The 16,803-nt window shown below is 46.3% G+C and overlaps 1 protein-coding gene across 1 annotated transcript in view; it reads left to right on the forward strand.

Moving 5' to 3' along the window:
• The first annotated feature begins 5,149 nt into the window (after positions 1 to 5,149).
• Positions 5,150 to 16,803, forward strand: part of AOC1 (amine oxidase copper containing 1) — a 32,858-nt gene continuing 21,204 nt past the window's right edge. Inside the window, exon 1 of the mRNA XM_075316894.1 lies at positions 5,150 to 5,253. The gene's annotated coding sequence lies outside the window, so the exon portion shown is untranslated. The remainder of the gene's footprint in view (positions 5,254 to 16,803) is intronic.

Genomic DNA, 16,803 nt, shown 5'->3' on the forward strand with positions numbered 1-16,803 from the left:
TTATACAGCCGAACTGAGCAGGGTAGATGTGAATCCAACACCAGTGTGAGATATAAGAATAGAAATCAGCAGCATGGAGGGTATTATACAGCAGAACTGAGCAGGGTAGATGTGACTCCAACACTAGAGTGGGATAAAACACTGACTAGAAAGCAGCAGAATATAGGGCATTATACAGCAGAAATGAGCAGTGTAGATGTGACTCCAACACAAGTGTGAGATATAAGAATAGAAATCAGCAGCATGGAGGATATTATACAGCAGAACTGAGCAGGGTAGATGTGAATCCAACACCAGTGTGAGATATAAGAATATAAATCAGCAGCATGGAGGATATTATACAGCAGAACTGAGCAGTGTAGATGTGAATCCAACACCAGTGTGAGATATAAGAATAGAAATCAGCAGCATGGAGGATATTATACAGCAGAACTGAGCAGGGTAGATGTGACTCCAACACCAGTGTGAGATATAAGAATAGAAATCAGCAGCATGGAGGATATTATACAGCAGAATTGAGCAGGGTAGATATGACTCCAACACCAGTGTGAGATATAAGAATAGAAATCAGCAGCATGGAGGACATTATACAGCAGAACTGAGCAGTGTAGATGTGACTCCAACACCAGTGTGAGATAAAAGAATAGAAATCAGCAGCATGGAGGACATTATACAGCAGAACTGAGCAGGGTAGATGTGACTCCAACACTAGAGTGGGATAAAACACTGACTAGAAAGCAGCAGAATATAGGGCATTATACAGCAGAAATGAGCAGTATAGATGTGAATCTTCGGCACAGTTAGCATGACACCATCCATGCCAAATGACACATTCACCTCTGCTACATCTGTCAAATCAATACAATAGAGATCAGGCCAAGATATTGCAAAGTCTGGAACATTTCACGCTGAGCTGTGAGTGTGGCACTGTGACTGGCGGGGACGTCCGTCAGATCGACGATTCGCAGAGGTGAGGACCATCTCTCCGGCTGCGGTGACCCTTGGGGACAGTTCATGAGTTAATCGAGTTTCCACCTGTCGCGCTGCCGTCGGGTGAGGCCGGTAATCGGCATCGGAATGACATGGATGGCACTTAATGAATAACCCGGGACGTTATAAATCCAGATTGTCTATGGGAGCAAAATACAACGGCCCCTTGCGCCATCCGAGGACTTTAATCCAGCACCTCGTCCGGATTTCGGGTGAAGACTGAACCTAGAAATGAAGATCTGATCGCAGATTCTGTAATTACATCGCACGGCTCCAGATTTACTGATCATGTGCCACATTCTAGTCACACCCAAAGCTGCAGCCTGCAGAGCAGCGCTCAAAGTTCAGCTATACATCTGTAGGAAAGATCTGGTGGTGCAAAGCAGATAAACATCACAGTCAGATTCCAACTGCAACCAGCAGAATTGTGAATGCAGCTCCGGAGGGAACAAGGGGGATAAAAAGCCATCGAGCTCACAATAATTGTAAAATAAAGGCCTCACTTTTTCTCTTGTGGAATTCTTTGCCATTTTTTTTCAAAATGCGGCACACGGGTGGATGAATTTGCATGTAATCAAACATGCTCTTTTTTGTCTCCTTTTCATGCAAAAAGTAAAATAATCTTTCAAAATGTCCAGAAATGTAACAACTGATGAAGTAGGCAAAAATATCTGGATAAGAAAAAGCTGCGCCCCAAAAAGCAAAAAACAGATGCAAAAATTATGTTTTATATTTTTTATGGATACACACAGCGCAGATAATGCTTTATAAAAACAAGATATACGTTAAGGAAACAACTCACAGGGCCGTGTGACCTCGGCTCCACACATAGCAATTACATTGGACCAATTATACATCTCAATACATATAGTGGAACCAGAAATAGACACATTATATAACATCAGAAGAGCAGCCAATTCATGTATATGCAATATTATATTGCGCAAATAAATATATATATGAATAAAGTGCTTAGTTATAGTGCTTCAATACTGGCCTCACATACTGCCATATTGCACTTTGTCATATTGCACACATCCCCAATGTTGTACAGCAATTATTATCATATTTAAATATCCATCTTCTATTGCCTTTGTCCTATGTTGGCGAGAGTGAAAACGTTTCTTTAAATCACATGCTTGTGCCTCAAATCGCTCATTACTGGAGCAAATGCATCTTGCCCGCAGGAACATCAGGTTTGCAATTGGACTAATCTATGTGCAATATATACATATGTGTGTATTTACATACATATAGATCCCCTATGATAATAATTGCTGTACAACATTGGGGATGTGTGCAATATGGCAAAGTGCAATATGGCAGTATGTGAGGCCAGTATTGAAGCACTATAACTAAGCACTTTATTCATATATATATTTATTTGCTCAATATAATATTGCATATACAGTGGAACCTTGGATTAATTGTAACTTGGTTTGAGAGAGTTTTGTAAGACAAGCAAAGCTTTATACAAATTTGTAACTTGGTTTAAGAGCAATGATTTGCAAGAAGAGCAAATCCTCACCGTGCACACGTCCGGGTCCGTCCTTTCACCGCGCTCTGACCCGCTCTGGAGGTAACTTCTGTACATATGTACTGTATACAGTATACCATTGTACAGTACAGTATATACTATATAGCATGTCTATCAATTTGCATTTATGGATACAGTATTGTGCTTTCTTATTAATAACCAGTGCAGCATATTACTTGTATTGTACCTCTCGCACACCAACAATTCTATTGTAATCCAATGTAAAGCTTAATTTGTTTTATATGATTTTACTGTACAGTATTTTGTATTAGTGTACCGTAATAATGTTATATGAATACAGTATATTATATTGTATTAATAAGTTTATATATATATATATATATAGTAAATATTTATGGGTTGTGGAACGAATTTTCTGCGTTTCATTTATTTCCTATGGGAAAATTTGCTTTGATATAAGAGTAACTTGGTTTAAGAGCGCACTCCCGGAACCAATTATACTGGTAATCCAAGGGTCCACTGTACATGAATTGGCTGCTCTTCTGATGTTATATAATGTATCTATTTCTGGTTCCACTATATGTATTGAGATGTATAATTGGTCCAATGTAATTGCTATGTATGGAGCCGAGGTCACATGGCCCTGTGAGTTGTTTTCCTTAACGTATATCTTGTTTTTATAAAGCACTATCTGCACTGTGTGTATCAAAAAAAAATATAAAACATAATTTTTCTACTAATAAAATAAATTGCTATATTAAATCCACTTGGAGACTACTTTATATATATATATATATATATATATATATATATATATATATATATATACACATATATACTTTACTTCTTTTGATATATAACTATGAGTCAATTGTAGGTGAATATACTGATGTTGGGGACCATAGTAAAAGAAGAAAAGGTAATATAACAACATGGATCTGGTGATTCTAATTCTACAAAGCAGATGGAACCTAGAGAATTATACTTACAAAAAAGTAGCGGATTAAATAATGAGTAAAGTGCAAACCGAAAAGTCAGTAATAAAGCCATTTCTACTCCAGAAAAAAATGCACAAAGACAACAAGGAATCAGGACTAGAGCCAGAGACTTAGGGGGCTTTGCACGTTGCGACATTGCAAGCCGATTGTAGCGATGCCGAGCGCGATAGGTCCCGCCCCCGTCGCAGCAGCGATATCGTGTGATTCGTAGCGTAGTGAACATTATCGCTACGGCAGCTTCACACGCAGTTACCTGCCCTGCGACGTCGCTCTGGCCGGCGCCAGCCTCCTTCCTAAGGGGGCGGGTCATGGTGCGTCACAGCGACGTCACACGGCAGGCGGCCAATAGCAGCGGAGGGGCGGAGATGAGCGGGACGTAAACATATCACCCACCTCCGTCCTTCCGCATAGCCGGCGTGAGCCGCAGGTAGGAGATGTTCCTCGCTCCTGCGGCTTCATACACAGCAATGTGCGGCCGCAGGAACGATTATGGAAATGACCGACCCTACACCGATGATACGATTACAACGATTTTGCGCTCGCTAATCGTATCAAAAAGACTTTACACACTACGATATCGCCTGCGACGCCGGAAGTGCGTCACTTTCAATTTGACCACACCGACATCGCACCTGCAATGTTGTAGTGTGCAAAGTGCCCCTTACTGCAGAGCTGCAATCACAATTCTGCTATTTATTATTCAGTATGGTCAGGAAAATTATAAAACAATACCTCCCTCAACACCTACTTTTTTCATACAGTACTCTGCAATCAAAGTAAAAGAGGGGGACTTTGAGGAATCTAAGAATAGTGAGTGCAGCTCTGGAGTATAGTACAAGATGTATCTCAGGATCAGTAATGTATGTACACAGTGACTGCACCAGCAGAATAGTGAGTGCAGCTCTGGAGTATAATACAGGAGGTAACTCAGGATCAGTAATGTAATGTATGTGCACAGTGACTCCACCAGCAGAATAGTGAGTGCAGCTCTGGAGTATAATACAGGAGGTAACTCAGGATCAGTAATGTAATGTATGTACACAGTGACTCCACCAGCAGAATAGTGAGTGCAGCTCTGGAGTATAATACAGGAGGTAACTCAGGATCAGTAATGTATGTACACACTGACTGTACCAGCAGAATAGTGAGTGCAGCTCTGGAGTATAATACAGGAGGTAACTCAGGATCAGTGATGTATGTACACAGTGACTGCACCAGCAGAATAGTGAGTGCAGCTCTGGAGTATAATACAGGAGGTAACTCAGGATCAGTAATGTAATGTATGTACACAGTGACTGCACCAGCAGAATATTGAGTGCAGCTCTGGAGTATAATACAGGATGTAACCCAGGATCAGTGATGTAATGTATGTACGTATGTTCCCATATGGACCCTGTTGCTCCTCTCATGGTGTGCGGTGATTCTTCCGGTGTTCCTCCTTCATTACGGGCCCCAGCTCCTGTGGCCCCGGCTCCTGTGGTCCCGGCTCCTGTGGCCCCGGCTGTTGTGGCCCCGGCTCTTGTGGCCCCGGCTCTTGCGGTCTGTTCCCTGCAGGGCCGGTTTATGGACTGTTTGTGGTGGTTGTGTATCTTTGTGGCTGTCAAGGTTCACACTGTGCTGTCTGGCCCCGCGCCTCTCCTGCCGTCACTCTCTGCACCTGCCCACCCTCCCTTTATAATAAGTTCTCGCTGCAGAGCTGATAACAGTCTACGGGGAAGAGCCAGGTACCTGCCGCCGCCTCCGGTGCCCCCGCGTCCAGCCCAGCAGGTGAGTCAGCCCCGGCCGCTGCGGATGTCGCACACAAAGCATCGTCCTCCCGGATCAGCAGCAAATGAGGCGACAATCACGTAGAATCCCATCAGACAGGCCGGGAGTGAGGAGGGGGCACGGGATGATGATGATGGGTGTAATCACTGCACAGAATCAGGCAGAAAAATCCCAAATCCAAAGACGGATGTACCAGGGGCCGACACATCATTGGTGAAACCTGTGCAGCTGCACAGGGGCCCAGGAGATACAGGGGCCACATCTACTGCCAGAGCAGGTGGAATTATGCAGTATGATGAGCTCTTGGGTGCAACGGGCCCAAATACTGCTCTTGCACAGGGCCATATACTGTTCTTGCACAGGGGCCATATACTGTTCTTGCACAGGGCCATATACTGTTCTTGTACAGGGGCCATATACTGTTCTTGCACAGGGGCCCATATACTGTTCTTGCACAGAGCCCATATACTGTTCTTGCACAGGGCCATATACTGTTCTTGCACAGGGCCATATACTGTTCTTGTACAGGGGCCATATACTGCTCTTGCACAGGACCATATACTGTTCTTGTACAGGGGCCATATACTGTTCTTGCACAGGGCCATATACTGTTCTTGCACAGGGGCCATATACTGTTCTTGCACAGGGGCCATATACTGTTCTTGCACAGGGGCCATATACTGTTCTTGCACAGGGGCATATACTGTTCTTGCACAGGGCCATATACTGTTCTTGCACAGGGGCCATATACTGTTCTTGCACAGGGCCATATACTGTTCTTGCACAGGGCCATATACTGTTCTTGCACAGGGCCATATACTGTTCTTGCACAGGGGCCATATACTGTTCTTGCACATGGGCCATATACTGTTCTTGCACAGGGGCCATATACTGTTCTTGCACAGGGCCATATACTGTTCTTGCACAGGGCCATATACTGTTCTTGCACAGGGGCCATATACTGTTCTTGCACAGGGGCCATATACTGTTCTTGCACAGGGGCCATATACTGTTCTTGCACAGGGCCACATATACTGTTCTTGCACAGGGGCCATATACTGTTCTTACACAGGGGCCATATACTGTTCTTGCACAGGACCATATACTGTTCTTGCACAGGGCCATATACTGTTCTTGCACAGGGCCCATATACTGTTCTTGCACAGGGCCATATACTGTTCTTGCACAGGGGCCCATATACTGTTCTTGCATAGGGCCATATACTGTTCTTGCACAGGACCATATACTGCTCTTGCACAGGGGCCATATACTGTTCTTGCACAGGGGCCATATACTGTTCTTGCACAGGGCCATATACTGTTCTTGCACAGGGCCCATATACTGTTCTTGCACAGGGGCCATATACTGTTCTTGCACAGGGGGCATATACTGTTCTTGCACAGGGCCATATACTGTTCTTGCACAGGAGCCATATAATGTTCTTGCACAGGGGCCATATACTGTTCTTGCACAGGGGCCATATACTGTTCTTGCACAGGGGCAATATACTGTTCTTGCACAGGGTCATATACTGTTCTTGCACAGGGCCATATACTGTTCTTGCACAGGGGCCATATACTGTTCTTGCACATGGGCCATATACTGTTCTTGCACAGGGGCCATATACTGTTCTTGCACAGGGGCCATATACTGTTCTTGCACAGGGCCACATATACTGTTCTTGCACAGGGCCACATATACTGTTCTTGCACAGGGGCCATATACTGTTCTTGCACAGGGGCCATATACTGTTCTTGCACAGGGGCATATACTGTTCTTGCACAGGGGCATATACTGTTCTTGCACAGGGCCATATACTGTTCTTGCACAGGACCATATACTGTTCTTGCACAGGGCCATATACTGTTCTTGCACAGGGGCCATATACTGTTCTTGCACAGGACCATATACTGTTCTTGCACAGGGCCCATATACTGTTCTTGCACAGGGGCCATATACTGTTCTTGCACAGGACCATATACTGTTCTTGCACAGGGCCATATACTGTTCTTGCACAGGGGCCATATACTGTTCTTGCACAGGACCATATACTGTTCTTGCACAGGGGCCATATACTGTTCTTGCACAGGGACATATACTGTTCTTGTACAGGGGCCATATACTGTTCTTGCACAGGGCCATATACTGTTCTTGCACAGGGGCCATATACTGTTCTTGCACAGGGGCCATATACTGTTCTTGCACAGGACCATATACTGTTCTTGCACAGGGCCATATACTGTTCTTGCACAGGGACATATACTGTTCTTGTACAGGGGCCATATACTGTTCTTGCACAGGGCCATATACTGTTCTTGCACAGGGCCCATATACTGTTCTTGCACAGGGCCATATACTGTTCTTGCACAGGGACATATACTGTTCTTGTACAGGGGCCATATACTGTTCTTGCACAGGGCCATATACTGTTCTTGCACAGGGGCCATATACTGTTCTTGCACAGGGCCATATACTGTTCTTACACAGGGGCCCATATACTGTTCTTGCACAGGGCCATATACTGTTCTTGCACAGGGGCCATATACTGTTCTTGCACAGGGGTCATATACTGTTCTTGCACAGGGGCCATATACTGTTCTTGCACAGGACCCATATACTGTTCTTGCACAGGGGCCATATACTGTTCTTGCACAGGGCCATATACTGTTCTTGCACAGGGCCATATACTGTTCTTGCACAGGGACATATACTGTTCTTGCACAGGGCCCATATACTGTTCTTGCACAGGGCCATATACTGTTCTTGTACAGGGGCCATATACTGTTCTTGCACAGGGCCATATACTGTTCTTGCACAGGGGCCATATACTGTTCTTGCACAGGACCATATACTGTTCTTGCACAGGACCATATACTGTTCTTGCACAGGGCCATATACTGTTCTTGCACAGGGCCATATACTGTTCTTGCACAGGGCCATATACTGTTCTTGCACAGGGCCATATACTGTTCTTGCACAGGGCCATATACTGTTCTTGCACAGGGGCCATATACTGTTCTTGCACAGGGGCCATATACTGTTCTTGCACAGGGGCATATACTGTTCTTGCACAGGGGCCATATACTGTTCTTGCACAGGGGCCATATACTGTTCTTGCACAGGGCCATATACTGTTCTTGCACAGGACCATATACTGTTCTTGCACAGGGGCCATATACTGTTCTTGCACAGGGGCCATATACTGTTCTTGCACAGGGCCATATACTGTTCTTGCACAGGGGCCATATACTGTTCTTGCACAGGGCCATATACTGTTCTTGCACAGGGCCATATACTGTTCTTGCACAGAGGCCATATACTGTTCTTGCACAGGGCCATATACTGTTCTTGCACAGGGCCATATACTGTTCTTGCACTGGGGCCATATACTGTTCTTGCACAGGGGCCATATACTGTTCTTGCACAGGGCCATATACTGTTCTTGCACAGGGGCCATATACTGTTCTTGCACAGAGGCCATATACTGTTCTTGCACAGGGACAAATACTGTTCTTGTACAGGGGCCATATACTGTTCTTGCACAGGGGCCATATACTGTTCTTGCACAGGGCCATATACTGTTCTTGCACAGGGGCCATATACTGTTCTTGCACAGGGGCCATATACTGTTCTTGCACAGGGGCCATATACTGTTCTTGCACAGGGCCATATACTGTTCTTGCACAGGGCCATATACTGTTCTTGCACAGGGCGATATACTGTTCTTGCACAGAGGCCATATACTGTCCTTGCACAGGGGGCATATACTGTTCTTGCACAGAGGCCATATACTGTCCTTGCACAGGGCCATACACTGTTCTTGCACAGGGTCATATACTGTTCTTGCACAGGGCCATATACTGTTCTTGCACAGGGGCCCATATACTGTTCTTACACAGGGGCTAACTACTGTTCTTGCACAGGGCCATATACTGTTCTTGCACAGGGGCCATATACTGTTCTTGCACAGGGCCATATACTGTTCTTACACAGGGGCTATATACTGTTCTTGCACAGGGCCATATACTGTTCTTGCACAGGGCCATATACTGTTCTTGCACAGGGCCATATACTGTTCTTGCACAGGGGCCATATACTGTTCTTGCACAGGGGCATATACTGTTCTTGCACAGGGCCATATACTGTTCTTACACAGGGGCTATATACTGTTCTTGCACAGGGCCATATACTGTTCTTGCACAGGGCCATATACTGTTCTTGCACAGGGCCATATACTGTTCTTGCACTGGGGCCATATACTGTTCTTGCACAGGGGCCATATACTGTTCTTGCACAGGGCCATATACTGTTCTTGCACAGGGGCCATATACTGTTCTTGCACAGAGGCCATATACTGTTCTTGCACAGGGACATATACTGTTCTTGTACAGGGGCCATATACTGTTCTTGCACAGGGGCCATATACTGTTCTTGCACAGGGCCATATACTGTTCTTGCACAGGGGCCATATACTGTTCTTGCACAGGGCCATATACTGTTCTTGCACAGGGCCATATACTGTTCTTGCACAGGGGCCATATACTGTTCTTGCACAGGGGCCATATACTGTTCTTGCACAGGGCCATATACTGTTCTTGCACAGGGCCATATACTGTTCTTGCACAGGGCGATATACTGTTCTTGCACAGGGCCATATACTGTTCTTGCACAGGGGCCATATACTGTTCTTGCACAGGGGGCATATACTGTTCTTGCACAGAGGCCATATACTGTCCTTGCACAGGGCCATACACTGTTCTTGCACAGGGTCATATACTGTTCTTGCACAGGGCCATATACTGTTCTTGCACAGGGGCCCATATACTGTTCTTACACAGGGGCTAACTACTGTTCTTGCACAGGGCCATATACTGTTCTTGCACAGGGCCATATACTGTTCTTGCACAGGGCCATATACTGTTCTTACACAGGGGCTATATACTGTTCTTGCACAGGGCCATATACTGTTCTTGCACAGGGCCATATACTGTTCTTGCACAGGGCCATATACTGTTCTTGCACAGGGGCCATATACTGTTCTTGCACAGGGGCATATACTGTTCTTGCACAGGGCCATATACTGTTCTTACACAGGGGCTATATACTGTTCTTGCACAGGGCCATATACTGTTCTTGCACAGGGCCATATACTGTTCTTGCACAGGGCCATATACTGTTCTTGCACAGGGGCCATATACTGTTCTTGCACAGGGGCACATACTGTCCTTGCACAGGGCCATATACTGTTCTTGCACAGGGGCCATATACTGTTCTTGCACAGGGGCCATATACTGTTCTTGCACAGGGGCCATATACTGTTCTTGCACAGGGCCATATACTGTTCTTGCACAGGGGCCATATACTGTTCTTGCACAGGGGCCATATACTGTTCTTGCACAGGGGCCATATACTGTTCTTGCACAGGGGCCATATACTGTTCTTGCACAGGGGCATATACTGTCCTTGCACAGGGCCATATACTGTTCTTGCACAGGGGCCATATACTGTTCTTGCACAGGGCCCATATACTGTTCTTGCACAGAGCCCATATACTGTTCTTGCACAGGGCCATATACTGTTCTTGCACAGGGGCCATATACTGTTCTTGCACAGGGGCCATATACTGTTCTTGCACAGGGCCATATACTGTTCTTGCACAGGGACCATATACTGTTCTTGCACAGGGCCATATACTGCTCTTGCACAGGCCCATATACTGTTCTTGCACAGGGGCCATATACTGTTCTTGCACAGGGGTCATATACTGTTCTTGCACAGGGGTCATATACTGTTCTTGCACAGGGCCATATACTGTTCTTGCACAGGGCCATATACTGTTCTTGCACAGGGGCCATATACTGCTCTTGCACAGGCCCATATACTGTTCTTGCACAGGGCCATATACTGTTCTTGCACAGGGCCACATACTGCTCTTGCACAGGCCCATATACTGTTCTTGCACAGGGCCATATACTGTTCTTGCACAGGGGCCATATACTGTTCCTGCACAGGGGCCATATACTGTTCTTGCACAGGGGTCATATACTGTTCTTGCACAGGGGCCATATACTGTCCTTGCACAGGGGCCCATATACTGTTCTTGCATAGGGCCATATACTGTTCTTGCACAGGGGCCATATACTGTTCTTGCACAGGCCCATATACTGTTCTTGCACAGGGGTCATATACTGTTCTTGCACAGGGGCCATATACTGTCCTTGCACAGGGGCCCATATACTGTTCTTGCATAGGGCCATATACTGTTCTTGCACAGGGGCCATATACTGTCCTTGCACAGGGGCCCATATACTGTTCTTGCATAGGGCCATATACTGTTCTTGCACAGGGCCATATACTGTTCCTGCACAGGGGCCATATACTGTTCTTGCACAGGGCCATATACTGTTCTTGCACAGGGCCATATACTGTTCTTGCACAGGGCCATATACTGTTCTTGCACAGGGCCATATACTGTTCTTGCACAGGGCCATATACTGTCCTTGCACAGGGGCCCATATACTGTTCTTGCACAGGGCCATATACTGTTCTTGCACAGGGCCATATACTGTTCTTGCACAGGGCCATATACTGTTCTTGCACAGGGCCATATACTGTTCTTGCACAGGGCCATATACTGTTCTTGCACAGGGCCATATACTGTTCTTGCACAGGGGCCATATACTGTTCTTGCACAGGGGCCATATACTGTTCTTGCACAGGGGCCATATACTGTTCTTGCACAGGGGCCCATATACTATTCTTGCACAGGGGCCATATACTGTTCTTGCACAGGGCCATATACTGTTCTTGCACAGGGGCCATATACTGTTCTTGCACAGGGGCCATACACTGTTCTTGCACAGGGCCATATACTGTTCTTGCACAGGGGCCATATACTGTTCTTGCATAGGGGCCATACACTGTTCTTGCACAGGGGCCATATACTGTTCTTGCACAGGGGCCATATACTGTTCTTGCACAGGGGCCATATACTGTTCTTGCACAGGGGCCATATACTGTTCTTGCACAGGGGCATATACTGTTCTTGCACAGGGGCCATATACTGTTCTTGCACAGGGGCCATATACTGTTCTTGCACAGGGGCCATATACTGTTCTTGCACAGGGGCCATATACTGTTCTTGCACAGGGGCATATACTGTTCTTGCACAGGGGCCATATACTGTTCTTGCACAGGGCCATATACTGTTCTTGCACAGGGCCATATACTATTCTTGCACAGGGCCATATGCTGTTCTTGCACAGGGCCCATATACTGTTCTTGCACAGGGGCCATATACTGTTCTTGCACAGGGGCCATATACTGTTCTTGCACAGGGCCATATACTGTTCTTACACAGGGGCTATATACTGTTCTTGCACAGGGCCATATACTGTTCTTGCACAGGGGCATATACTGTTCTTGCACAGGGGCCATATACTGTTCTTGCACAGGGGCCATATACTGTTCTTGCACAGGGCCATATACTGTTCTTGCACAGGGCCATATACTGTTCTTGCACAGGGCCATATACTGTTCTTGCACAGGGCCATATACTGTTCTTGCACAGGGCCATATACTGTTCTTGCACAGGGCCATATACTGTTCTTGCACAGGGGCCATATACTGTTCTTGCACAGGGCCATATACTGTTCTTGCACAGGGGCCATATACTGTTCTTGCACAGGGGCCATATACTGTTCTTGCACAGGGGCCATATACTGTTCTTGCACAGGGCCATATACTGTTCTTGCACAGGGGCCATATACTGTTCTTGCACAGGGGCCATATACTGTTCTTGCACAGGGCCATATACTGTTCTTGCACAGGGGCCATATACTGTTCTTGCACAGGGGCCATACACTGTTCTTGCACAGGGGCCATATACTGTTCTTGCACAGGGGCCATATACTGTTCTTGCACAGGGCCCATATACTGTTCTTGCACAGGGGCCATATACTGTTCTGGCACAGGGGCCATATACTGTTCTTGCACAGGGCCATATACTGTTCTTGCACAGGGCCATATATTGTTCTTGCACAGGGGCCATATACTGTTCTTGCATAGGAGCTGTACACTGTTCCTGCACAGGGGTCTCTTATCTGTTTGTGTCCCCCGTGCTATGTACCATACAGACAGACCATGCAGGTGCTATGGAGACCCTGAGATGAGGGGCCCTAGAACCCCGTTTATTATGAGTGTTGGGGGTCCTGCTGGTGTCTCACCTACCATCGTATCGATTTCCAGCTTCTTTCTATACCTGATTGTGTCCTGTGATCTTGAAGATACAAGGTGGAGACAATGTATCGTTCGGGGGAGAATTGTTACACAAATGGAGGATAAATATCCAAATCTCCATTATCTATATTATACAGAACATCTGTTATTTATTGTGTTTGTGGAAATCACAGACTCCGGGTCCGTTTTGTGATCACATTGTACATCTGCAGGATTTTTCTTGTTTGACAAACAAAACTGGTCTTATGCTATAAAAAACAAACATTATGGTGTCTTGAAAAATTATTCACACCCCATGAACGTTTCCACATTTTTTCATGTTACACACACAAACTTAAATGTAAGATATTGGGATTTTATATGATACTTGTACTCCATGTTAGTATTTGGTTTTCTAAATATTTTAAAAATACTGTCTGAAAATCTGAAAATTGTGGCGTGCATTTATATTCACCCCCCTGTATTCTGATACCTCTAAATGAAATCCTGAGTGATCAATCGCCTCCAGAAGTCACATAATACGTGTAATTTCTTCTCAGTGTAACTACAGATGTTCTGTGAAGGCCTCAGAGGTTTGTGTGAGAATATTAGGCATCAAACAGCAGCCTGAAAACCAAGGAACACACCAGACAGGTCAGGGATAAAGTTGTGGAGAAGAGAAAATCAGGGTTAGGTTATAAAAAAAAACAAAACGCTAAACATCTCTCAGAGCACTCTTCCATCCATCATCTAAAAATGGAAGGAGTACAGAACAACTGCAAACCTACCAAGACCTGGCCGTCTACTGAGACTGATATCCCAAGAAGGAGAGGAGCAGCCAAAAAGCCGATGGTAACTGGAGGAGCCGCAGAGATCCCAGCTCAGGGGGGAGAATCTGTGACAAGACGGGAAAATCACCGATCACAGACGTCTCCATCCAATCTCACCGAGCGAGAGTGAGTGTGCAAATAACAGGAGGAAAATGTCACCTCTAGATGTGCAAAGCTGGAGAGACCCCAAAAGACAGAGAAAGGTGGTCCTACAAAGTGCTGAATACAAACGCAAGAGAGAGAAAGATGGTCCTACAAAACACTGACTCTGGGGGCTGAATACAAACGCAAGACAGAGAAAGGTGGTCCTACAAAGTGCTAACTCCGGGGACTGAATACAAACGCAAGACAGAGAAAGGTGGTCCTACAAAGTGCTAACTCCGGGGACTGAATACAAACGCAAGACAGAGAAAGGTGGTCCTACAAAGTGCTGACTCCGGGGGCTGAATACAAATGCAAGACAGAGAAAGGTGGTCCTACAAAGTGCTGACTCCGGGGGCTGAATACAAATGCAAGACAGAGAAAGGTGGTCCTACAAAGTGCTGACTGCGGGGGCTGAATACAAATGCAAGACAGAGAAAGGTGGTCCTACAAAGTGCTGACTCCGGGGGCTGAATACAAAAGCAAGGCAGAGAAAGGTGGTCCTACAAAGTGCTGACTCCAGGAGCTGAAAACAAACGCAAGACAGAGAAAGGTGGTCCTACAAAGTGCTGACTCCGGGGGCTGAATACAAATGCAAGACAGAGAAAGGTGGTCCTACAAAGTGCTGACTCCGGGGGCTGAATACAAATGCAAGACAGAGAAAGGTGGTCCTACAAAGTGCTGACTCTGGGGGCTGAATACAAATGCAAGACAGAGAAAGGGGTTCCTACAAAGTGCTGACTCCGGGGGCTGAATACAAATGCAAGACAGAGAAAGGTGGTCCTACAAAGTGCTGACTCCGGGGGCTGAATACAAATGCAAGACAGAGAAAGGTGGTCCTACAAAGTGCTGACTCCGGGGCTGCATACAAATGCAAGACAGAGAAAGGTGGTCCTACAAAGTGTTGACTCCGGGGGCTGAATACAAACGCAAGACAGAGAAAGGTGGTCCTACAAAGTGCTAACTCCGGGGACTGAATACAAACGCAAGACAGAGAAAGGTGGTCCTACAAAGTGCTAACTCCGGGGACTGAATACAAACGCAAGACAGAGAAAGGTGGTCCTACAAAGTGCTGACTCCGGGGGCTGAATACAAATGCAAGACAGAGAAAGGTGGTCCTACAAAGTGCTGACTCCGGGGGCTGAATACAAATGCAAGACAGAGAAAGGTGGTCCTACAAAGTGCTGACTGCGGGGGCTGAATACAAATGCAAGACAGAGAAAGGTGGTCCTACAAAGTGCTGACTCCGGGGGCTGAATACAAAAGCAAGGCAGAGAAAGGTGGTCCTACAAAGTGCTGACTCCAGGAGCTGAAAACAAACGCAAGACAGAGAAAGGTGGTCCTACAAAGTGCTGACTCCGGGGGCTGAATACAAATGCAAGACAGAGAAAGGTGGTCCTACAAAGTGCTGACTCCGGGGGCTGAATACAAATGCAAGACAGAGAAAGGTGGTCCTACAAAGTGCTGACTCTGGGGGCTGAATACAAATGCAAGACAGAGAAAGGGGTTCCTACAAAGTGCTGACTCCGGGGGCTGAATACAAATGCAAGACAGAGAAAGGTGGTCCTACAAAGTGCTGACTCCGGGGGCTGAATACAAATGCAAGACAGAGAAAGGTGGTCCTACAAAGTGCTGACTCCGGGGCTGCATACAAATGCAAGACAGAGAAAGGTGGTCCTACAAAGTGCTGACTCCGGGGGCTGAATACCAACGCAAGACAGAGAGAGGTGGTCCTACAAAGTGTTGACTCCGGGGGCTGAATACAAATGCAAGACAGAGAAAGGGGGTCCTACAAAGTGCTGACTCCGGGGGCTGAATACAAACACAAGACAGAGAAAGGTGGTCCTACAAAGTGCTGACTCCGGGGGCTGAATACAAATGCAAGACAGAGAAAGGTGGTCCTACAAAGTGCTGACTCCGGGGGCTGAATACAAATGCAAGACAGAGAAAGGGGGTCCTACAAAGTGCTGACTCCGGGGGCTGAATACAAATGCAAGACAGAGAAAGGGGGTCCTACAAAGTGCTGACTCCGGGGGCTGAATACAAATGCAAGACAGAGAAAGGTGGTCCTTCAAACTGCTGACTCCGGGGCTGCATACAAATGCAAGAAAGAGAAAGGTGGTCCTACAAAGTGTTGACTCCGGGGGCTGAATACAAATGCAAGACAGAGAAAGGTGGTCCTACAAAGTCCTGACTCCGGGGGCTGAATACAAACACAAGACAGAGAAAGGTGGTCCTACAAAGTGCTGACTCCGGGGGCTGAATACAAACGCAAGACAGAGAAAGGTGGTCCTACAAAGTGCTGACTCCGGGGGCTGAATACAAATGCACGGCAACATTTTCAGATTTGCATTTTTAAAAA

This window comes from Anomaloglossus baeobatrachus, chromosome 6, assembly GCF_048569485.1.
Source record: "Anomaloglossus baeobatrachus isolate aAnoBae1 chromosome 6, aAnoBae1.hap1, whole genome shotgun sequence".
NCBI lineage: Eukaryota > Metazoa > Chordata > Amphibia > Anura > Aromobatidae > Anomaloglossus > Anomaloglossus baeobatrachus.